This window comes from Stegodyphus dumicola, chromosome X1 (assembly GCF_044657685.1).
Source record: "Stegodyphus dumicola isolate Sdum_Otavi_A_Nest chromosome X1, ASM4465768v1".
NCBI classification, from domain to species: Eukaryota; Metazoa; Arthropoda; class Arachnida; order Araneae; family Eresidae; genus Stegodyphus; species Stegodyphus dumicola.
In genome coordinates, this window is record NC_140780.1 from 41,260,986 (window position 1) to 41,277,454 (window position 16,469).

At 32.4% G+C, this 16,469-nt stretch overlaps 1 protein-coding gene across 15 annotated transcripts in view; it reads left to right on the forward strand.

The window, feature by feature from the left end:
• LOC118199398 (fat-like cadherin-related tumor suppressor homolog) overlaps window positions 1-16,469 on the forward strand; it is a 1,041,672-nt gene that overhangs the window by 36,491 nt on the left and 988,712 nt on the right. For 10 of the 15 annotated variants that reach the window (XM_085808597.1, XM_085808606.1, XM_085808602.1 and 7 more), the window contains exon 2: window positions 7,269-7,315. The exons of the other annotated variants lie outside the window; for them this stretch is intronic. The gene's annotated coding sequence lies outside the window, so the exon portion shown is untranslated. The remainder of the gene's footprint in view (window positions 1-7,268; window positions 7,316-16,469) is intronic. 15 annotated transcript variants of the gene reach the window in all.

The following is a 16,469-nucleotide window of genomic DNA, read 5'->3' on the forward strand; positions in this document are numbered from 1 at the left end:
GAAATAAGTGGAAAAAGCATTGATATGTTACCCCTTTGCTGATAGTATACTGTTTGTGCCGTAGTGATTGATAAGATTTGTTTGCTGGTCTCTTTATAGCATTCAGTAGATTAGGTTATTTAAATTAAAGCAAAGTTCACGAGGGGTTATACATGATCGCGCATTTCTTGAAGGGTTAATAAGTTTGCAAAGAAAAACTTTAAAATATATTTAGCTCAGTAGTATCAGTACAGAGACTAAAAATGATATTTTATCAACATATTATTTCGTCTATTGACCAAGCGAAGTTAAATACTTGACACTAAAAGGTGTAATCTTATTTTGCTTTCTACTCCAGAATTAGACATCCTTACCTGACAACACCGAATAAAAAACTCGAGTAAGAAACTATTTTTATATTTTAATGTTTCGGCGAGTTTATTAGTCGGAATTGAGCTTAAATGGTAGCTATTTATGATTAAGCTCTTATGAGTTATATGCAGTGAAAGCTCTTATAGCAACAGCTTCTTGAGACGACTGCCTTTAAAGTAACCAGTACATTTGAGAGCAATGTAGCGGTATTGAACATCAACGATAGTCACATTCCTTTAAAGTGACCAGCTCCTCGGAAGAACAGAATCGCCTATGGGAGCATGGACGGTCATCTAAGGGAAGATTCGCTGTAAATAAAAAATATTCATTTTTTATATACGTTGTGGACTCATTATTTGCGAATTTAATCTAAAATTCTTAAAATATGACGTAAAATATATTCGGTAAATTTATCGCACGCTTTTTTATTATTATTAAACACCACGAAGAAAACTTCTTAAACTATCTATTGTTTTGTTTCGTACTCTGCCAAAATCAGAAGTATTGTCTCTTGAGGGACATAATAGTTAATTCCTCAATCTACTCTTGAAGTTCATCAGATTATCGTAGAATTGTGCCTCTATTGTATTTTAAAGGAGAATGCGTTTTATATGTTGAGAAAGCGTTAAATTGTTAATGGTTACGTTACAGCATTATCGCCGCTCTTTGATACTAATCACATTTCAGTACTTTAAGTTTAAAAAATGCATTTGACAAATATGCCACGTGCGAGTGACTTTTTGGGGGAACTTTTAGTGTCAGGATTTTAATGACTGGCAGGAACTGTACACTCTATTAATCATTCTGACGTATGCAGATGACATACCCCTCTCACACAACTCCACGCTTGCTAAACTCCCACGAGCATGGTACTAAACCATTGGTTCACATCTGAACGTGACTGGGAATTAATATGAATTGATTTGGCAACAATATTCAGATTACATTTTGAAGGTGCAGAACCAATCATTACATTCTGTGTTAACGAAAATCACTAAAAGGAGTTTTTTAAAGAATAAAAGCTTAAATGCGAAGAGTTTGTAATTTCCAATTTGCGAGGTACTATATTAAGGTGATATACATTAAGCACTAAACTCGGTTCGTTTGACTTTGAACTGTGACCCGTCTTTACCGATGGTTAAAATATCATATCTTTACCGATGGTTAAAATATCATTGATTAGAATTTATTTCAAAATGCATGGGATTTTTTTACATTCGTCAAATTCCCACTAATACATAAATGCGTAAATGCAGAAACTCTGTAAAAATTAAAAACAAAATTTTTAAACCCGTCCTGCGCTATAGCTGCAAGATTGAAGTAAAATAAACTTAAAGCATCTAAAGTTAAAATTAAATTGGAATTAAAGCAAGGCAATTCCTCAACAATTTTAATAATTACAACCGTCTATAAGAGATTTAACGCAATATCTAAACATATTAAAATTAAAATAAGATTTCATTAGTAGAAAACTAAAAATTAGTAAAACCGAAAAAAGATTCAATAAAATTTACATTTAAGACGTTAAAATTCATATAAGACCGAAAAATCGAATCTCAAATGTATCCAGAATTTTCCCTACACGCTTTCGAAACACTTAGAAAAAAAGAAAAAAACATTGTGCCAAATTGACTACTAAAAAAAACCATAAAACTTTACATTACACAAACAAACCCAATCAAAAAAATCAAATTGATCTAAAATCATTATATGCAAATTCCGATATCAAAAGCAATAACAAATAAAGAGCAAAACAAATAACATAATAACCTTAGGATAAAATTCTCAAAGTGCACAGTTCAAGGAATCCATAAAGTTCGATCAAAGATTTATAAAATCGAATATAATTCATAAATGTCATATTGTCTTAATATTAAAGCCTTTATACCTTATGCACATAAAAGAAAGTTACTAAGTGTGGGCAAAATATGAAATTTGAAAAGTAGGCAAATATGCTACTGTTATATCCATTTAAGCTGGTTATCAAATATCTTATCCCAATATGAAAAGTTGATTCACGTTTTTACAAACTTCAAGAAATGTGTATCTTACTTAAAGTGGCTTTAAGATTTACATTCAATTTCAGTCCTATGGTTAATTTTTAATACTTTTGATTAAGAACCAACTTATGAAGAAATTTTATTCAACTTGTGTTTTGAGATAGTCTTATTTTCATACACTTGATAACTATATTAAGACTTTTTTTTTATTAAAAACATTAACCAATGTAATTTATCAGATTTTTTTCACTTTCTGAGAGTCTCTGGAAATACTAAACTTCCCTTAACGCTTGCCTTCATGGTATAGTTGGAAGTACATCTATCGGGAGGTCTGAAGTTGGAATCCCGCCGAGAGCCTGCTGATTTATCATGCTTCCTGCTCTGAACTAAACCTCATGACTTTATGAAGTGAGCTTTACAATATGTTTTTCACGCGCGTGGAATAGTGCAATGAGTCAACTTCTGTGCTCGAGTACTAGTCAACTGCTTGTCATGGGGAGGCTAGACACATAAAAAATCTACTTGAAAATATTGGGCGAAGTCAGAAAAGCCTGATCTCGAAGTCTTAGTGGACAGAAAGACTTATTTACATGACTTTCATTAGAAGCTGGGAATCATTAAACTGTTTGCTGTAGATATCAAATGAAGGTAAAGATATACACTATTTAAAAGAGAAGTTTCCTGACACAAGTGATTCTAATTTAGAACAAAAAAGTAGAAATTTTTATACAATAATCTTTGGTTGCAGTATCTCACTTTAGTTTTATTCTTTCTCTCCAGTTGGGTCTCTTAAATGAAGATTTAGGAACTGCTGATGATTAGTACACAAACACAAAAATAAAATAATAGCCAAAAAACTTCTTCAAGCTGTTTTCCTTATGAAAAGGAGATGCAATAAAAAATACTGATACGTGATTGCTAATTACTTTTGGATTCCCGGAGGAAAGAGCTGATATATCGCCTTAAAAGGGAAATTAAACGAATTAGTTTCATTAACGTTTTCGAGGTTTTCGTTCCCCATATGCAACGTGATTATGAACCCTTTTTCTTGAGAACTTCGTCCTCGAAAGCATCCCTCCTAAGCTGATAGATAGTCCTTGCTGTAGCATAATTGATTAAAAAAAAACACGTGTCATCATTTTAATTTATATATTCATAATGTATTTTTCCATCAGAATTGATGATTTTAATTTCACATATTTGGAATGTATTTTACAATAAAATGAATTAACGCTGATTTTTGAGGAATGTTGTAACTTCCTGTGGTGTCTTGATTTCTTTGAAGTTGATGGGTGACAGTGAAACATGAATGTTACGTTTGGATTCAGCAGTGTGAAACCCGAAATATTACTAAGAGAGGGTTAGGGGAAGTTCCACATGCGTTGTTACTACAATATTTGAATTTATAATAGGTGTAATAAATATATTTGCTTTATTTCGTTACACTTTTTAATAAGGAAAGTTTGATTAACTTTTCTTATTAAAAAAGTTAAACATAACATTGATTGAACTTCATAGCTGTCAACTCAGTGAATGGAATTTTTAATAAAAAATTGGTAACTGGTGTATTAGCTGAAAAATAATAAATTTTTATATTTAAATATCAAATAAAAAATTATCTTATACACCGTGTTGCCATTTTAGTTTAAGAAAAGAAAAATAAATGCTTAGATCCAAACTTGGGTACATAGTTATGTTTTTATCTAATTATAGTTAAAAATTATACCGTCAAAACGATTTTGTTATATTTTAAAATATAATTTTATACAAAATAACATAAAAAGTAGCAGATGCACACGAAATAATTAAATTCTAGGAAGTAAAGAATCTCCTATTAGGATAAATTTTCTGAAATTTTTATCGGAGGAGATCATGATCATTCCGATTAGGTCTTCATTCTGTTCTTTCCACATCAACGGTCATGTTTGCTTAAAATATAAAGTAAACTTATCGGGATGTTTTTCTTTGGTAACTGTATTAAACCACTCGCACAAATAAAATTTTTTGGCTTTTAGTTTTAAGTAGTTTGTTACTCACATCTCAAACCAGCGATGTCCTAGATCTTCTCCAAACCTGTCTCTTCGTGTTTAAAAAATCCATTACTCATGTATTTTATCCATATTTTTACTTCCTATTAACTCTTGAAAGCTGTGATATCCACGAAACGACAGTTATCTGGGTTATCGCAGAGTACTTTTGGGTAAACATTGACGTTGTTCGCTATCGCTATCGTGGTGTTTACTGATTACTCATGAAGGATAGACACTGCTCGCGAAACTTTCTGTTGTGTGGTTAAGTTTTTTGATAGGGCAAGAAAAAGAATTCTTCTGAAAATAGGATATCTAAGTGAGTAGCTTCAACTATGATTAATGGGATATTTCTTTTACATTTAATATATACACATCAAAACCGCAGGTATATGTGTATGGGCTCATGCAAGTGCTTTACACCTTTCTTTTTGGCATATACGATCCTAATTTTTGGAAGATGTAAACAGTGTAACCATGCAGCCAAGTACAAAGCGGCGTAGGAGTTACTGAACAGCAAAATTAAACATACTTTTTGTTACCGAAAACTAAAATTTAGAGCTTTGCAGTAATTTTTGGAGCTTATTTCTAATTCATTTACAAGTATTTCGAATCAGACAATGGTTTTCAGTAATCGATTTTTATTTATTTAAAAACACATTCAAATAAATACAGTTTGTGAAAATAACCTGTACATTATAAGCCCCCTTGGACGGTAAAACAGCAGATGCTGACTGCTGCTCTGTAACCAAGGGGGTGAATTCATTTTCTGTGTAATATCAGTCTAACCTATTGCGGTGCATCCTGGGCGATGTTTCTAGGTGATGTGTACTGAGAGGCCAATTTCAAATACGTAGATATATAGCATTAGTAAAACATAGTACACGGTTGTTGAGTATAACATCAAGAACGAGATATACAGACAGTGTCAAAATTTCGCAGTTAGCTCTTACATATATATAGAACATGATTTTTGACTGTAGCGTCATGATTGTTGAACATGATTTCCATTTTGAGGAAAAACTCAAAAAATTTTGAGGAAAAAAGTCCAGAAGATATGTAACAGTTTAAAGTTGTTCCGGATACTTTTTAATTAGTTGTAATTTTGGATAATTTCTACATTTTTTTTACCTAACATGTTTTCTAAAAGACTACATACTTATAATTTATTCTTATTCAATGTATTTTGAAGTGCAGAATTACTCACCAGTTTTAAATTTTAAAATATGGGAAGCTATTTTTTAGCATTGTGGTCTTTTTCTAGATATCATCTTTTCAAAAACTTTCATCACGGATTATTCGTTAATGTTTGCGTGAAGCTTGTTAAGGAAACCATTTTATATCAGCAACGATATGTACATCTCCGTATAGCTGAATTTTTAGACAATTTGGTATAGCAAATTTCAAAATGAATTGTTCTGTCATGGGGGGCACATACGCGTGGAACTGTGGAAGTATAACAGTGAATAAACTTGCTTTTTTATAGCGTGGACAGAATGCACAAACACGTTATTTTGGCCTTACGCGGTGTCTAGACATCTGTATTGAACATCATTTTGTGAAGTTACTTGTCAATGAAATAACTTCATTAAATATGCTAGAACTTATGTACGGAATAGCAGCTACATGCATTGATTGAAAGCTTATTCATCGTATGGCATGTATGTATGCAAGTATGCAGCCTTGTTGAAAGTTAAGAGCTTGAATTCTGTTCATAGTTAACGTGAAATTTATTCTGTCACATTGCTTAAATATTTGGATGTTTTTTGTAAGAGTTATGTTGTAGAAAGAGATGCGCACAAGATGACTGCATCAAAAAAGTTTTAGAAATTCCATGGCCGAAAGGTATCGGAATTCTCAATTATTTCTATGTTTTGCTGTATGGCAGAAATATTTAATATTAATTTAGCAATTTTCTGAAATTTTCCCACGTGTTTTCCACCTTCAGTTTTCTCCTAAATTGTTTCATTATGCAGCGCAGCAAAACTTTCTTGTATATCTGTTTCCCAGCGAAATCGGTAACCCTAATACATCTCAAGATACTCTGATCGTCAAAACCAGCGCTGGCAGAGCAGAACTGCATTTTAATCTTTAGGTGCATTAAAACATAATTAACTGTAAAATAAACATGTTTAAATTTTGCTACAGGAATTCTGCGGTTGTAATTTTAATGCGGATTAATGATTTGGTTGTAATTAAATGCATATTAATGAAGGAACGCTCGATTAAAAGATAAAACGTATGAAAAAAGCCTTCTAATAATTTAACTGTAAGTTGCTGAATAATAATTAATATTTTAACGAAGTAATTTAAAGAAAAAGTAAATGCAAACGACAAGCATGAAAGTTGAATAGTATAGAACTACAAAAAAGGGAAATTTACGTCTCTTAAATACTTCATATTAATCAAAACAAATAAACTGAATTGGAAACTGAAATTGGAAGACAATTGGTAGATGATAAAAAAGTTTTAAGAGTACTAAAATTTACTAATTAATTTAAGTAGGGTAGCGTAAAAACCACATTAGCTATTGTTTAGGAATATTATTACTCTAATGGATTAGTTTGTTTCATTGTGTCTATTGAAATTAAAGATATAAAGATATAAAAATATGCTCTCTCTCTCTCTCTCTCTATATATATATAAGTAGAAAGTAGTAAACGAAAAAGAGAGACATATTTGGTCAAGAATTTTGCGCATTGAGCTGCAAAATTTTTTAAATATTTGCACAGAAGAGGAAAGTTCAAAATAGCTAATGCTATTGTATTGCATTAGCTATGTTATATTGTATTGCATTAGCTATAGCTAATGCTATGTACATTTGAAACTGCAGTTGTATAGATATTTCTTACATCAGTAGCAAGTTAAAAAAAATTTTTTTTAATTGCAGGCGCGTCGGGAAAAGAAGCGAAGCCATTGAGACTGAACTGTATTAAGGTAATTTAATTTGATAATTTTATTAATGAACTTCTGATTTCTGTCTCAATTGTTTTCGTTTGACGAAACGCGCTAATTGCGTTAAGCTTAATTCGAGTTTTTCACGCTTTTCTCTTGATAAGTCCGTGTTAAACCTCAAGTTTGGCTAATTTACCATTTATTGCAATTCTTTGTATATATATTCTTTACCTTTGAAATGTTTTTGATTATTTGCTTGCATCATATATAATTTTTTATTTCAAATTAATATTTTCTAATCTCTTTTTGTTTTTGAAGTTTATATCGTTTTGTAGTTATTACTGTAGGTTTTTGCGCGATAATTTTTACTGCTTTAGTATTATAATATTGTTTTTACTTGGTGTAACGTTTTTACACTGGAACTGCAGTATCAAATGTACTTTTAAACATTAGTTACTTTGAAATTTCCTCTTCTGTGCAAATATATATAAAGACGCAGTTTTATTTATTTCAGAAAATTTCCTAAGGAGTCATTTAGATTTTTTATTCCTTATGAATTTTCTTTTCTTTTTTGCCAAATACTAATGTTTTCCATTTATACATTCTGGGGAAAAGCTAATTAACTTTTTTCACAGCTGATTCTTCTATAAGCAATATATTCCTTAACCTTAGTTATCAGCTTTTATAAGATACTCATTGATGTTTTTGGTGAAGTTTAAGATATGCAATATAAACCTTTGTTATTTAATTACTCCCGTGTAACTCATTGATGTTTTTGGTGAAGTTTAAGATATGCAATATAAACCTTTGTTATTTAATTACTCCCGTGTATATATTAAGAACGTTCGAGGGAATAATATTAATTTTTAAATATTAATAAATATTTCTAAATTATATTTTTTAAGCTATATTACCCATATAAATTGAAAACATCTGTTATTGATATTTTGAATCAGAACTTGTTTGAGACAAAAATTACGTTTGCCATAGTTGCCTTAGTTGCGCTTAAAATGTAAAGCATAATTACGGTCATGCAAATGATTGTTTGAATGAGTGCATAATATTACGAGGAACTTGTTCGGAGCATGCATGTATGCATGCATATTGGGAAGCAATAATAAAGTAATATTTGTAATTGAATTATGAAATTCTTTTCATTGTTAACGTAGTCGCATTAACAGAGGACTAAGAATGCTATTTATTATGCATTCTCAGGATAACTATTTCTGAATGTGTTAAAAATTAATGAGTAAATATTTAAATAAATTTACTGGTCTTGCTTCATTAATAAAAGTTAAGCATCACGAGCATGTTACAACTTTTAACTCTTTAATATTTATTTTAAGAGTATTTCTTAATAATTTTCGTTCCTGAAAACAAAGAAATATTATAATGGCATAAAAGAAATGCTGCCCAATTTTTTAGGCATGAATTTCAAGTACTTTCTATTTTCATAATTTTTATAAACTAGCAACAATATTTTTAAAAATTTCAGTTTTAATAATAAAAGCATCGAAAATATTCAATCATTCGTCATATTTGTGGATGACGTTTACACCTGTGTAAAGAGTAAATATTACTCAATAACCTTTACGATAAAAAATAAATTACAGGATGAAACATAGATCTGTCTAACACTGAAGCACCTAAGGCCATCTGAGCCCAGGATGATGGGTTTGCGTGAGTCAGTCCATGCTACTGTATTTCATCTCTTAATAATACCAAGTCTGCTACACCCTTGTCTCTATAATTTCTTACCCAGTTACGCCTGTTATGCAGGTGGAAGCCCTCAAGCATCCTGACATATATAACTACACATCTACGAAGGATAAGATTGGATATCATAATGTATAACCGCCATATGTTATTCGTGCCTCAAGTGGTTCCACTTCAGAACTCTATTCTGCAGCCCTGTCAAAGACTTTCTTAGCTCTCGAAAACCCTTGAGAAGATGGAGGGTATGTTAAGGGTGGATGTGGGGACAACCCATCTTAACAATGTGCCCTCTCCTGCTTGCATTCTTTTGGGCTCGCATTATAAAAAAAGGAAAAAAAAAAGTGCCATTTCTTCTCCACCACGCTCCTATACGTGGCAAAAGGTTACAGAATGTCGCATTTTGTTTGCTGACGTAATCTTAATTCAGCAAAAAATATTGTGTATTTTCATTTACTCTTATTTTCGCACTTCCTAAACGTCTTCCTTTAGCAGTTCTTAAAATGTATCTGCGCGAGGATACTAAAAATACATTAAATATATTATTTTTATTTTGCTGCTTTGGTCTTACCATTTTAAGTCATTAAAAGTGTTTATTGATACCATATAAATTTGAATTTTATTTGAATGGACATCAGTGAATCGATAAATGGGAGATATAAAATGGTGCCTAGCTTACATGCTAAGCAGTATGTTTAAAAATTCACGCTGTATGCTTTAAGTAATACCGAAGCAATTGCAGGGGGTAAAACACAGCCTTAGTTGTGATTGCATTTTGTTGAAATTTTTATATTTCGAGAAAGCTAATATTTAATGTCCCAAGGGAAAATGCCTATCATTTATCTGAAAAATATATCCAAATGCTGCGAATATTGTAGGGTCATTCAGTCGTTATTATTTGGTGGTGGTGGGGGGATGCTTCGAATTTTTCAAATGAGATTTCAAACTTTTTTCTAGTTCCGTAAGAACACGTTTTTGGGTTTGATTTACGTTCTTGCTCAGATATTAATCAAATAAATGTATTTTACGTGTATCTAGAAACGTGATTGTTATTTGTATGCATTTGTATTAAAATTTCTAAGGCTGCAATGGAGAGATCTTTTATGAAAACATATTGCTTGAAAGTTTGCGTCCTCCTCACCCCCAAAATTCATTCCTAGCGCTTTTGTAACATACTTTAAAAAGTTAGAGTAAACCTATCAAGCGCATTTCAAGCGTTTCCTAATGTAGAAAGAAGTTTTTGTGCACTCTCTCTCTTTGAAAGTTTTCGGAATATATGAAAGGATGCGACTACAAAGAGGCTCTAACACAGCATCTATTTGAGCACTATGAAGTGCACTATAGGATATGGGCAACTAATGCAAACATGCGTCTGTATTTACCAACTTTTTTTTAGTTTCTTGTGAAAACAGATTTCGTTCAATGAAAAAGACATTATCGGCTTATTTTTGAGCTTGCTGAAAAGACTATAATTAATGATATGAACTTGCTCAAAGTTTTTGACTGTTCTTTTCCCCCATCATTCATGACTAAAAATACTTTTGTGTGGTTGCGTGTTATGTTTTAGAATTGGTGATATTTATTTGTTAATCATTCTTCTTTGAATGGAAAGTATTGTAGTTACGTTTTCAATCAGTTAGCTATTTCTTTTATTATGACTTTCAGAGCATGCAGCTAAATAAATAATTTATTTTGATGGTTTTTGTGATTCTTTCGAAGACAATTTTTAATTTGAAATTCTTAAAGGTTTTCTCCCGTTCTGTATTTAAGAACCTTCATATCTGTGTTCATTATTTCTTACATATCAGGTTTTAGGAACTGAATCTCTCAAATAGTTTTGCTGATAGTTTGCTTTGTTTCCCACTTTTTAATCAGAAGAGGCTTTGGATTATATTCTTTATAGCTGTGTATTGAAGATTAAAATGGAATACGATTAAGCACAGATGTATTATGCTTTTGTTAACATATTTATTTATAATAATTTAATTCAGCTTTGTTCTCATAATATAAGTTTTATAGTAAATTTAAGCCTTTCTGGGATACTTTTAAGCATAAATTGCATATTAATAGCATATTTGCGCCTTTCTAAGATACTTCTATTACTTCTATGCATGAATATTCTGTCTGCATAATCATTTAACTATGAAATATGTAGCTTGAAATGTGTAATGATGCTTTCGGTTCCCAAAATATAAATCCTATGATGTACGTTTTCAAATTTATGGTATTTGATCCTTTTACAGTAAATGATAGAATAAAGTGCACTAAAACGAAGGAAAAGAGTGCTTTCCAATGTTAATCTGATTTATGTCCTACTTGCGTAATTCGTGTTTCCCGTTTCCAATATATTGCTTCTTCTTCAATTAATGTAAGCTGTTTAATATTTCTTCTTGCGCTTGAGATAAAGGAAGAAACGCTTTTTATATTAAAGTTTGAATATAGGTCTCCAATGAGAATTTTCGAAATCAATTTTAAACAAAAAGCAGTGTATTTATATTTAATATTGGGCAGATTTTCACTCTATGTATAACTAGCATCCAGTCATTTTCTCTGTAATAGCTTTTAATTTTTCATCTGTCAAACTTCTTCCCTCTGAGGTGAATTCATTCATTGTTAGTTTATTGTAAAGGAAAGGAAAGGAGAATATTAGATGTATTCATTAAATGTTACAGATGAGAAATTTCGTAGTGCCAGGTTGGTGGAAATGTTTTTTGTTGATAAAATAGAGCAATTTTGAATTAGCTTATATTCTTGATATAAATATCCTATTTTAAGAAGGACAGGTTTCGGAACTTAGCTCCGGTTGACCAGAGCCTTCAAATGATGGAGTTTCATTTACACTCCCTCTTCGACATCAGTATTAGATTTCACAAATTGAATGCAACATTTTTAACTGTTACATGATGGCATTCTTACTGAATATCTTTAAACAGTTACTGTGAATCAGTGCTCAGAATTATGAGGTATTTCTTTGTTGGAGCGTTCTCAGAGGTTTGTATAGATGTTCTTTACTTGAATTTCATTTAATATAAACAGATGTTATTCTTTCTGAATTTCAGCTTGATGAAGTTTTAAGCATTTGGCATTAAGTCGTGGATTTTTAAAAATCATCTTAGCAGTGGGTCCCATGCACCTCCTGTTTCACAAATCGATGTTTCTAACGAAAGACAGGATAGTCCGGCCACAAATAAATGGCATTCATATTGAATGTTAATATGTATAACTCATGATTTTGCGACTACCTTTTGATTAGGATATGTAGAGTAGTTTGCCCAAATTTGCCGATAGTTTCAAAGGATCAGTACAACTCGGCGCCAAGTAAACGGGTTGATAGACGAACCCCAGCGGTAAGATTCATACCCCTGGCTGATTTTATTATCGTGTATTCTATTACACTTCCTTTTTCTTACCTGCATGATTCACTGTTTTAAATCCACTCTCGAGCTGCATTAAGGAGTAAAGCATAAGACTCCCGAGTAGGAAGCATGGAAAACCTGCTTAATGGCGTTCGTTAAGGAAATGCTTTTCCATTTTCTTAGATTCATTTTTTGTATTTACTGTTTGCTTTTTTGTTACGCTTCTTCTCCTCTTGCATGTTATTCGTTATAATGGCCTCCCTTACCTCCGTTTTTCCTTCGTTAAGAACGTCCTTGACTTGACCCGCAATGTCTTTTTGTGTGTGATGGAATCCTGACTTCCTTAAAACTCATTTAGTTGCTTTGTCGTAAAAGTGGCAGTCCCCCCTCCACCCTTGTTCATAAGCCTTGATCTTAATGTGTGAGTCTAGGTAAGCTGCTGCAAATTTTTCCAAATGTTTTACGAAAAAAAGGTGATGTTTTAATGTTGTTGGACAATTGGTGAACTGAATCGCCTGGAAGTATACCCCTAGTATTATGTTTATCCTGCATTCTTATTTGCATACTCTTTTTATTAAGAGCTCTTCATTTGTTTATCACAAGAAAAATTGTTTTGGCCGATGTATTGAATGATTTGAAGAAACTTTGACCAGTAAAGTTCCTAACAGGTGTACTGATGAAAACAAAGGAGAATCTGTTGAATTTTAGAGTACTTGTTTAAGGTTGTTCCAAGTTATTTGAACATGGCAAAACACATGAGGGCTATGTTTTCACTTTACACATGGAAGAAACCACAAAAACAACCACGCAGCCAGCTCATTGGCCTGGGACCGAACTTCCTGTTTTAAGCGGTGTTAGCCAATCGCCACTGATATTTTTGTTTAGAATTTTTTTTTATTTGTTTTAGTTTATTTTATAGGGAGGTTAGATTTAGTACCTTATTCCTTGAGACTATCATTTTTAGAAATCTGGTTTTATCCAGCTGCTGTCTAAAATTCATTCCAAAAACGCTACAAATGTGTGGACTAAAAAATTCAAAATTTCGGATGGTTAAGATTTCTTTCCTCCCATCTTTTCTTTTCAAATAATCAAATCGAAATGCAGTATAAGGCAGGGGAGGATTTGTTTTTTCGTTTATCATACATATTTTAAGGAGCGAGGAAATTTTTTTTTTTTTTTTCGTTTACCGCATTTTATTTTAACAAAGATTTTGTAGGAAGAAAGTATTTTTATTTCTGTTAAACAATATACAAAACTGACTTTACGAGACAATAATAAGTAATGCAATTATATCTCATACTTTTATCCTGCAGTCGGTTACTTTCTGTAGGCTGCTTGCCTGCCCCAAAGGGCTGATAGAAAGTAAATGACTGCAGTTACGCTCTGTATTGTAAGATAAACATTCTTTATGTTTGGAGAGGGAATTGACACAATGTCATCATCAGCACTTTTGTTTAGTCTATTTTTAGAAAAGAAACACCTATTTAAGCAATGACTCCTGAAGTAAACACAAGCATAGGCCTTTAATCAAGACATTGTTATTTTTTCTTTGCCGAACTTTATAAGCCGGTCTGCTTACCGAACCCAATAAGGGACGATGAGACAAATGTCAAAAATCCTAGAAAATGTTTTTTAAACTTTTGTAGTTCTGGAGAAAAACGAATCATATATAAATACAGTACAACCCTGTATTACGAATATCTTGGCTTGCAAATGTATTGCAAGACGAGAAAAAATTAATGTATTTTAACTTGATAAACAAGTGAGGTCTTGTAATGTCAGTAGTGCGTAAATACTTCTTTTTTTTCAGAGCTTAGCGTGTTGACAACTGAGCTGACATTTCTTCTCTGTCTCGCTGAGGTGTTTTCGAACAAGAGCCGCCACTTGCCAATGAAAGTTTGTCTTTGGGAAAGATTGGGATTGGAGATGAATGAAGACGGCATTTAAGAGCTGGTGAAGTTGTAGAGACATTAGGTATTTTTTGGAAGCAGGAAAAATGAAAAATTACCGAAGCCTTCTCCGGGAATCGAACCACGGACCTCTGGAATACCGACCTAGCGTGCAGAAACACTACACTGCGAAGGCACGCTAGAAAGGCGGGAGAAATAATTTATATACTCTCACTTTTAAAGGCGACTTGGGTTTTTAGAGAACCCATTCGCCAAATCCTGGGTAAGGAGAATCATCATCCAACACCCTTTTAGTTCGGGCGCCACTTGTAGACACATTAGGTAATTTGGAAGTCGGAGAGACGGAAAATTAGCAACGCTTTCTCGGGGAATCGAACCACGGAACTCTGGAATACCGGCCCAGCGTGCAGAACCATTACACCACGAAGGCACGCCAAGAAGGTGGGAGAAATACCTTATATACTCTCCTTTTAAAGGTCGACTGGGGTTTTTAGGGGATCCAATCGGCAAATCCTGGGCGAGGAGAATCATCATCCAACACCCTTTTAGTTCGGGCGCCAATGTAGAAACGTTAGGTTAATTGAAAGCAGGAAAGATGAAAAATTAACAAAACCGTCGCCGGGAATCGAACCACGGACCTCTGGAATACCGACCCAGCGTGCAGAATCACTGCACTACGAAGGCACGCTAGGAAGGCGGGAGAAATACCTTATAAATTAAAACGGCCAAAATCTGACAACCGACAAACTGATGGATCTACGTCGCCAGCGACAGCAAGAGATTTTTAAGATCTCGTTCGGGAATTATAAAACTACGAAAGACTGAAAAAAACTCATTTGATAGAGAGATTCATTAAATGAAGTTAGAAAGTTATTAAAATATGGGAAAGAGTACAAAATTTTGTAGAAAACATCATCCTTATAAAGCTATAGCAGTGTGAAAGTTGAATTTGTTTTACAGCTATGCAATAAATCATTTCTACGAAATCCTCATAACGAGCCAAAAGCAGCTATTACTGTACAAGTTCCATATTAAAATCATGTGTACAGAAAGATTACAATGAACTAAAAAATAGCAACGTTTCTGTTAGTTAGCTATAGATTGTTTTCAAAGGTAAAATGCAGGGTAATATACTTTATGCATTTTTATTTATTAATCATTCCTATATGAATATTTTGAAATTGTGAAATGAATCATCCGAATTTCTATTATTATTTATTCGTGGGAAAAATTGCTTCGGCATACGAGTGCTTTGGATCGCGAGCAAATTTCCGGAATGAATTATGCTTGCATACCAAGATACAACTGTGCAGTGCAAACGTTTCGAAGTATCATGCTAAGTTTCACAAAATACTTTTTTACTAAAATCCAGAAGCATTATAAAGTATCGAACACAATGAGTTACTTTATCACAATTTATAAAACAATGTTTTCCTCTTGCGTTCTCTAAAGGATTCAACAGTGCAATCGCTATATTAAAACTCAAATAAATATGTATTTAAATGTGGCCCCATTCGTCTGTGAAAGGTACTGATATAGTTTAAAGACTGAAATATATGTCTTTTATCGCTTATATATCTGTTTATGTTAAGTCCTTTTTAATTTTTATCGTTTACTCTACTTGAAATAGCTGAGTGAGGCTTATCTGTGTCATACGAGAAAATAGTTGCAAAGATTTGGAGTATAAGATAAGCTTTTCTAAGAAATCTGGCATGTTTATGTAATCTTGTCCTGTCAGTCAAAACAAAACATCGACAAAAAAAAAAAAAAAAAAAAAAAAAAGCTGGTGTCTATTATATCCCGCAGCATAATGCAATTTATATTAGAGGTACTTGAGAAGGCTGTAGTACCTCAGAACAGTCAAACGAAGTTACTAAACAGCTACTGGGATCAAATAATAAAATCATAATTTAAACACATCTTCCATATTTTGGGGGCTATCCATTGAAAAGAAATGTGTTTACTAGTGGAATTAGCCACCGGTTACTCCTCTCGCTTTACTCGAAATAGAATTTTAAGAAAAAAGTTTCGTGGAAAGATTCTCCAGGTATAGAATTAGATTCTTTATTAGGTCTTCTTAAAACAAAATTCAAATAATTAAAACATTGCGTTTTAGCGAATCAAAGTAAAACTTTGTAGAGTCATTAGGTTAATTGGAAGCAGGAAAGATGAAAAATATGCAACCGTCTTCGCCGGGAATCGAACCACGGACCTCTG